Here is a 10,057-nt window from a genome sequence, read left to right as displayed (position 1 = left end):
TGAAATGAAACATACTAGTAATTACTTAATGAAAACCGAATTTCCAATAATTAGCACAAGTACACACTCGTCACCTCACGTACAAGGCATTTCAATTACCAAATATACCAAATCCTAAGGGGAAGGTCCCCCACACAAGGTTAGGCAAGCCACTTACCTCGAACTGACTCAAAATCAACTCGAAACCACGTTCATGCCACGAGTACTCGACTCCAAATGGTCCAAATCTATTCAATTCAATTGCATAATGTAAATAGCACTTCAAGTAACTGATTCTACAATTAAATTCTAAGTTAATACGCGAAATTAGGTAAAATGATCAAAACGCCCCTCAGCCCACATCTCGGAATCGGGTAAAATTTATATTTTCAGAAACCTCGTATTCTCACGAGCCTATACATAACAAAAACACTGAAATCAGAGTTCAATTGACCCCTCAAATACCCATGGTAAGGTCTCTTAGTCTCAAGCACTAATTACCTAATTTTCCCAAATTTTGCACCACTAATTAAGTCTTTAATCACATATAAACGAGTTATGAAGTCAAAAATATTACCTCCAAGTGATTCCCCTTTTGTTTCCTCAAAGGCTTCAATCCCGTTCAAAAATGGTGAAAAATGAAGAAGGGTCGCGGAAGGGCTACTTAAATACTGCCCAGATTTAACCCTACGCGATCGTAGAAATCCCTACGCAATCGCATAAGACAACTTTCTCAAGCTACGCGATTGCGACCAGCTCTATGCAATCGCATAGAGCAAATTCTAGCACCCCACTGCCACACCAAGTCCTTCTACGCGAATGCAAGTGCGAACGCAATGATCAACCAGCTCACCCTATGCGATCGCACTCCTTCCTCTACGATCACAATTCACAAAAATATACCTAACTTCAACTTACCCTACGCGATCGCGGATGGTCTCACGCGATCGCAGTGAACAAATCACTGCTGCAAAAATACCAGAAAACCGGCAATCTCTCAAAGGTCAAAAGGGTCTGTTTGAGCATCCGAAATACACCCGAGGGCCCCGGGACCTCAACCAAACCTACCAACATATTCCATAACATCATTTAAACTTATTCCAACCTTTGGAATGCTCAAAACAACATCAAAACACTAATTTAGCATCGGATTCAAGCCTAAGAACTTCAAAAACTCTAAAAATACGCTTTCGATCAAAAAGTCTATCAAACCTTGTCCGAATGACCTAAAATTTTGCACACACGTAACATTCAACACTACGGAGCTACTTCATTTTCCGGAATTCCATTCTGACCCTCAGATAAAAATCTCACTATCGAACCGGAAACGTCAAAAATTCAACTTTCGGCATTTCAAGCCTAAATTAGCTACGGACCTTCAAAACACAATCTGAACACGCCCCTAATCTCGAAATCACCCAACGGAGCTAACGGAACCATCGAAATTTCATTCCGAGGTTGTCTTCTCACAGTTCTGACTACGGTCAAATTTCCAAAACTTAAGCTCTCATTTTGGGACTAAGTGTCCCAAAACTCTTTGAAACTCAAAACCGAACATCCCGACAAATCAAAAGAGCAGAAATAAACACGGAAAAAAGTTAATAGGGGATCGGGGCGTTAATTCTTAAGATGACCGGTCAGGTCGTCACATCAAGTCCTTCAAATATACGTCTTTCAAATGTAAGTACTTCAAGTATAAGTCTTTAGAATATACTCCTTTCAAATAAATATATATCTTTCGAAAAAACTCCCTTCAAATAAATACCTTTCAAATAAAATTCTTTCAAATAAATATTTTTGCATATAATTCTTTCAAATAAATATTTTTGAATATTATTCTTTCATGTAAAAGTCACCTTGTGACACCTCATTTCATAATCATAAATAATACGGGTCTCAGCCCACCTTCATATTTCCACGGAACCTCGTACCAATATCTCTATCACAACCACACGGGCAACTCACGTGCCAATATCATCATCATTTACTCATGGCACCTCGTGCCCACATTTCATATCATAATTGTATGGACAATTCCCGTGCCAATATCATTTTAATTATATAACCACGGCACCTCGTGCCCATATTTCATATCATAATTGCACGGACAATTCACGTGCCAATAATAAATTCATCATATTTCCCCGACACCTCGTGCCCATATCATAATCCGCCCGACAATTGTTGAAGTTGTCAAACTCCCACATCGGTTGGGGAGAAAAATTGTTGGGATTTTTCCCTTATAAAAGGAGGCCTAATGTTTAGGATTTAAAAACACCTCTCATTTGCCTTCTTATCTTCTTAAGGTATTTGTATCTTCTCTCTTTAGTATTATTTCACTTGTATTTTTGGAGTGAAATAAAATATTGGTTGTGTCCGAGGAATAGGCAAAATTGGCCGAACATCGTAAATTCTGGTGTTCCTTTTATTATTGCTTTATTGTCTTATTTATTATTTGGTGGCTGCCATAATTTTTGGTATAGTAGTTGTGACTCATTCACACTATATACATTTGGCTTCTGCAACAATTGGTATCAGAGCCAAGGTACTGTCTAAGTATGCTCTGTGGTTGCAGCATAGTCTGATATTCCACATCAGAAAAGATTTATCTTGGTAACTGAGTCAAGGTTCTGTCTTAGTATGCTCTGTGGTTGCAACTTAGTCTGACCTTCCACACCAGAAAGGAAATAATCTTGATTTGTGTCTTCAGCTATTAAATAATATTTGTGTCAAATATGTGAGACAATAAACAAGAAGAATCTACATCAAGTGTCAACAATACGTCATCATTGGCATCTTCGCTTATGACAAGAATTGTGTCAAATGCGAAATTTGCGGTAGAAATATTTGACGGGTCCGAACATTTTGGGATGTGGCAAGGCGAGGTTCTAGATGCCCTTTTTCAACAAGGGCTAGATCTTGCTATTGAAGAAAAGAGACCAAATGTTATTCGAGAAGAAGATTGGAGAATGATCAACCGTGTTGCTTGCGGTACCATTCGATCCCACCTTGCTAGAGAGCAGAAATATCCATACACAAAGGAAACTTCTGCAAGTAAATTATGGAAAGCACTGGAGGATAAATTTTTGAAGAAAAACAGTAAAAATAAATTGTACATGAAGAAGAAACTGTTTCGCTTCACCTATGTTCATGGTACCACGATGAATGAACATATCACCAGTTTCAATAAGTTGGTCACAGATTTGCAAAATATGGATGCAACTTTTGATGATGGTGACTTGGCCTTGATGTTGTTGGGGTCACTTCCTGATGAGTACGAGCACCTTGAAACTACTCTACTCCATGGGAATGACGAAATTTCTCTCAGAGAAGTTTGTTTGGCTTTGTACAGCTATGAACAAAGAAAGGGAGAAAAACAGAAGGGCGGAGAAGGAGAAGCACTGGTTGTGAGGGGTCATCCTCAAAATCAAACGAGGACAAAGAAAAGAAGATCCAAGTCAAGATCTAGACCCAGCAAAGATGAATGTGCCTTTTGTCGAGAAAAGGGGCACTAGAAGAAAGACTGTCCGAAGTTGAAGAATAAGGCCAAACATAACAATGGGAAGGCAATTATGGATTCAAATGTAGCTGGCGGTGATGATTCAGACTTCTCATTAGTTACAACAGAGCCATCAACATTATCAGACATATGGTTGATAGACTCGGCTTGTAGCTATCATATGTGTCCCAACAGGGATTGGTTCGTGGATTTTCAAGAAGGAGAATATGGAGTCGTCCACATAGCGGATAACAGCCCTCTTACCTCATATGGCATTGGTTCAATGCGATTAAAGAACCATGATGGAATGATCAGAACATTAACAGATGTTCGATATGTACCGGGTTTGAAGAAAAATCTCATCTCTGTGGGAGCCCTAGAATCAAAAGGGTTCAAAATCATTGCAGAAAATGGAGTAATGAGAGTATGCTCTAGTGCACTAGTGGTAATGAAGGCTAATAGGAAGAACAATATGTAGCGCTATCATGGCAGTACATTTATTGGGACAGCGACAGTGACATCCAGTGACGATAAAGAGGCAGAAACAACCAGGCTATGGCACATGCGCTTGGGACATGCTGTAGGAAAATCCATGAAAACTCTATCAGATCAAAGATTGTTAAAAGGAGTAAAGTCTTACAATTTGGAGTTTTGCGAGCATTGCGTCAAAGTGAAATAGACAAGGGTTAAATTTTGTACAGCGATCCATAATAGTAAAGGCATTCTGGATTATGTACACTCTGATGTTTGGGGTCCTTCCAAAAGACCTTCATTGGGTGGGAAGCACTATTTTGTAACCTTTGTTGATGATTTTTTCCGAAGAGTGTGGGTGTATACAATGAAGAGCAAAGATGAAGTGTTGGAAATTTTTCTCAAATGGAAGACGATGGCGGAGAATCAAACAGGCAGGAGGATCAAGTGTATTCGCACAGACAATGGAGGTGAATATAAAAATGATCATTTCAATAAGGTTTGTAAAAATGATGGCATCGTCCGACACTTCACTATTAGACATACACCACAACAAAATGGAGTGGCAGAACGTATGAACCGGGCCTTGCTGGAGAAGGTACGGTATATGTTGTCCAATGCTGGCTTGGGCAAAGAATTTTGGGCTGAGGCAGTTACATATGCATGCCACCTCATTAATCGCTTACCATCTGCTGCTGTTGATGGCAAGACACCATTTGAAAAATGGTATGGAAAGCCTGCCGTGGATTATGACTCTTTGCACGTGTTTGGCTCAACGACATATTATCATGTGACAGAGTCAAAATTGGATCCAAGGGCAAAGAAGGCTATTTTATGGGAATTACTTCTAGAGTCAAAAGATATCGATTATGGTGTCTTATGACAAAGAAAGTAATATTCAGTAGGGATGTTACCTTTGATGAATCTGCTATGGTAAATAAGGTAACAGAAGATACCAAACAAAATGAAGGTGCTTCTAAACAGGTGGAGTTTGAGGGAAAATTTATTTTTCCTACACAAGAAGCAGAAGAGGAAACAAATGAAGATTATCCTCTGGAAGAAGAGCTAGTAGAGAGGTAGATTCCAACTCAGGAACCTCAACAACAACTTGAATCAATAGCAACTAGCAGGCCAAAAAAGACAATAACAAAACCTGTTCGTCTCATACAGACGGTTGCTTGTGCAACCTCAATTGTAGCTGATGATGTTCCTACCACTTATAAAGACGCTGTCCAAAGTTCAGAAGAAGATAAGTGGAGGATTGCCATGAATGATGAAATACAGTCCCTTCATCAGAATCATACATGGAGATTGACCAATCTCCCGAAGGGAAAGAAAGCAATTGGGTGCAAATGGGTATTTGCAAAGAAGGAAGGATTTCCTAACCAAGTAGATGTTCGCTACAAAGCAAGATTGATGGCCAAAGGATATGCTCAAAAGGAGAGAATTGATTACAATGAAGTGTTTTCTCCAGTTGTAAAACATTCCTCTATTAGAATTATGTTGGCTTTGGTAGCACAGTTGGATTTGGAACTAGTTCAGATGGATGTAAAAAGTGCATTTTTACATGGAAACTTGGAGGAGGAAATCTACATGACTCAGCCAAAAGGATTCAAAGTTGCTGGAAAAGAAAATATGGTGTGCAAACTTGAAAAATCGTTGTACGGATTGAAACAATCTTCTAGACAACGGTACAAGCGATTTGACGAGTTTATGTTGCGGCAAGGGTACAAGAGAAGCAAATACGATCATTGTGTGTATTTGCACAAACTTAAATATGGTTCCTTTGTATATCTTCTCTTATATGTTGATGATATGTTGATAGCTTCCAAGAATTCGGAAGAAATTGATAAGTTGAAGATTCAACTGAAGAAGGAGTTCGAGATGAAGGATTTGGGTGAGGCAAAGAAAATTCTTGGCATGGAGATAATAAGAGATAGACGTTCAAATAAACTCTGTTTATCTCAGAAAGAATATTTGAAAAGAGTACTACAACGTCTTGGCATAGATGAAAACACTAAGCCAGTTAGTACTCCACTTGCTCCCCATTTTAAGCTAAGTACTACTATGTCGCCAAAGGATGAAGCTGAACGAAAGTATATGTCAAATGTACCATACGCAAATGCTGTTGGTAGCTTGATGTATGCAATGGTCTGTACGAGACCTGACATTTCACAAGTTGTTGGAGTTATTCGCAGATATATGCATAATCCAGTAAAAGAGCATTGGCAAGATGTGAAGTGGATTCTACGGTATATTCATAATACTGTAGATGTTGGGTTAGTTTTTGATCAGGAATGCAATCAGACTGTAGTTGGATACTGTGACTCAGATTTTGCGGGTGATCTGGACAAACAAAGATCAACTACTGGTTATGTGTTTACTTTTGCTAAAGCACCAGTTAGTTGGAAGTCTACTTTGCAGTCAACAGTTGCTTTGTCTACAACAGAGGCAGAGTACATGGCTATTACAGAGATTGTAAAAGATGCAATTTGGCTTCAAGGGTTGCTAAAAGAGCTTGGTGTTGAACAAAAAGGTATCACAATTTTTTGTGATAGTCAAAGTGCTATTCAATTAGCGAAGAACCAAGTTTATCATGCAAGGACGAAACACATTGATGTTCGGTATCATTTCATACGGGAAATCATAGAAGAAGGTGAAGTCACGGTGAAGAAAATTCATACTACGGAAAATCCTGCTGATATGCTGACAAAAGTGGTGACTACGGTCAAGTTTCAACATTGTTTGGATTTGATCAACATTGTTGAACACTGAAGATTGAAGATGAAGACACATCCAAAATTTTTTATTAAGAGAAAATTGAAGATGTGGAATTTTGCCAAAGTGGAGATTTGTTGAAGTTGTCAAACTCCCACATCGGTTGGGGAGAAAAATTGTTGGGATTTTTCCCTTATAAAAGGAGGCCTAATATTTAGGATTTAAACACATCTCTCATTTACCTTCTTATCTTCTTAAGGCATTTGTATCTTCTCTCTTTAGTATTATTTCACTTGTATTTTTGGAGTGGAATAAAATATTGGTTGTGTCCGAGGAGTAGGCAAAATTGGCCGAACCTCGTAAATTCTGGTATTCCTTTTATTGTTGCTTTATTGTCTTATTTATTATTTGGTGGCTGCCATAATTTTTGGTGTAGTAGTTGTGACTCATTCACACTATATACATTTGGCTTCCACAACAGCAATATCTACATGATCATAATTTCAACATATATCTGACTATTATCAAATTTACTAAATTTATAAAATAAATCACAAAGCAATCACAACATGACATAAAAATCACCAACAAAATAATCCCACATCATCATATATCACCTCTGACAATAGCCACCCTTATCCCTCCACCCTGACAATTGTCACACCTCCTTTTTGCGCGCCCCGCCCCGAAGGGTTAGATGCGCGGGTGGAGTTTTTCCAATTTAAGTGACAATATTCGAGATGGGATTATTTATTTAATTCAGAGTCGCCACTTGGGAAAGGTTTGGCTTTTGGTGTCCCAAGTCACCGGTTTATCTTGAATCCCAAATCGAGGAAAATATTTGACTTTTCCAAATGAAGTCTGCGAACCAGAAATTCTAACTAAGGAATTCTGTTGACCCGAGGGAAGGTGTTAGGCACCCTCGAATCCCGTGGTTCTAGCACGGTCGCTTGAATTGTTACAATGGCTAAATATCTGATTTAAATACATGTTATGACTTATGTGCTTTTATTAAGTTTAAACCGCTTTGATTATTATCATTTTATTTTATAGAATTGCAACGTCGTGAAAATGTATCTCGAACTACGTTGCAATCAATGCACCCGTAATTGTTAAACACACTTCGACTCCGTTGAGATTTGGAATCGGGTCACATCAATGTGCACCCGGGTTTAAGAATGTAATTTAATTAAGTCGCGCCTAGAGAGTCTAGCGCATTATTATTCTGTAGGAAGCCATGAAATTCGCTAAAACGGCCTATCCTGAATTCTAAATATTTATTATGGTTAATTATTGAGGGCCCCGTAATTTACATTTTTCATTTGGCGAGGCTCGTCTCATTATTTTAGAAGGAATATCCTAAAGCGACTACATTTCTAATGTGTTTATCTCTAAAAATAGAAGAAAAGATGCATGCTAATTCAACTATATGTTTGGCCAAATCCAGATTTTAGTTAATCGTCTGATTAGTTATTTACAGAGTGAATAAACGTTGTACCTCATGAAACATGCTTTTAACTTGATAGAAGAATTATATACGAGATTGATGAAATGCTACGACTGTTACAAGAGCTCCCTAACTTTAACTTATTCAGAAAAGATTAATTAAAATTGCTTATTAGAAAATGCGACTAATGATATTTGAAACTCATCCTATAAACTGCCTAATGAAAACTGAAACTCAAGAGTTTGAAACTGTATTATCTTTAGCTAGATCTAAACAGCCATTTGCCCTTACATATTCCAAGCATGCTGAAAGAGCGAGTTTGAGTTAACAATCGTATTAAATGGCTGCACATTTCATGGATTGTGTTTACATCTTGTATACTACTAAACGAATAAAATGTCACAGTTTCAGATTGGCATAAACTTTAATTAAGTACAACCTTACTAATGTATCTCTATTAGGCTAACAGACCAGGAACTTACATATCTTAACAACATTTATAAAAAAAAAAATCGTAAGCAATACAACATGTGATTATAACCCCTTCAGATCTTTTGATTCAGCTTTCATTGCAACATCAGACAGATTCGAAATGTGTACCTGAGGAAATGCTTATAATGAAGAAGGTAGGGAAGTCAGTTGAGCAATAGAAGCGATACCAAACAACAGCAGTAACAACAGGTACCAATAGAACAAAAATCCCAGTGCAAGAGACCAGTAAAGCCAATGGAGGAAGGGCAGAATGAAACAGATTCCCAGTAGTATGGAATCAGAGATCCAGGCAATCCAATTCCGGGAGAAACAAACAATACAAATCCAAACAATAGACTTAGCCGACACTTGAAAGAAGACAGAACTGATTGACAGTTTGAACAAACTGAGAATCGAACAAACAGTAGGAAGAAGACAATTTCTGATTTTTGTGATATCCCTTTCCCTATCTCCTTTCTTTTCAAATTCTAATGTCAATCCTCAGTTTTGAAATCTATTTGGGTTATCAAAAAGAATTCTTTTCCAGTTTCTGTTTTCAGAATTTGAACTCTCAGATGTTCCCTCTCAGTGTCTCTCTCTATCTCTGTATGCTCTGTCTATGTATCTCTATCAGCTCTCTCTTTTTCTCTTATATCCTCACAGTGTGTGTATTCCTCTCCTCTAATATTTTTTGTTTTTTTTTTGGTCCTTTTATCTCTGTAACCTCTTTATAGTTCAAATTTCAAACTTTTACAGCCTGTTAGGCAATCAGATACCTCCCATGTGCTCCCCTCTTTTCAGATTCCACTCAGCTATTTTAAGTATTAACCCCCATCAACATTTCCTGACAGGCTCATTCTTTAAAAGGTTTAATACTTCTTAAACTAAAACAAAGTATGGGCAGCAGAATATATCTGACAGCATATGCTGTCAAACCATTTTTAAATCAAAAAGTCCTTTTATGCAGGAACCAGGCTGTGCACAATGCACATGCTGTGCACAAGTGCACATGCCATCAATTCAGATTTCAATTACCGACCAAGCCTTAGGTTTCTGAAATCATATTAACAACTATAAGTAACTGAACTTGGTTCTTAATTGATTCAGGCAATGTTCAACAGAAGCAAATCGATTTATTTTTGTTCAGACAGTTGAAACTAATTGACGACACATGTCGACTCGACTATATTAGTTATAACACATACAATCGACACCAAAATCAGACATTCAAAAGTATAGGACACATGATTCGAATTGTACTGACTAAATAGAATTGTGCTTCGAGGAATCAGTTAATCAGTACAAATTGAAGCTCAATTATTGCACAACAAATACATACATACACACTATCAGAACAAGTAGAAGAGGATACTCAATCAAACAACAAAGGTTCAGGCAAAGTGGTCAGGGCATAGTTGCTAAAATTCGGGGACACAACCATTACACAACAACAATAACAGCCTTTCAAACAA

This window comes from Nicotiana tabacum, chromosome 22 (genome assembly GCF_000715075.1).
Source record: "Nicotiana tabacum cultivar K326 chromosome 22, ASM71507v2, whole genome shotgun sequence".
Classification (NCBI taxonomy): domain Eukaryota; kingdom Viridiplantae; phylum Streptophyta; class Magnoliopsida; order Solanales; family Solanaceae; genus Nicotiana; species Nicotiana tabacum.
The sequence above is the reverse complement of the archived record's forward strand: the minus strand, read 5'-3'. Positions refer to the sequence as shown.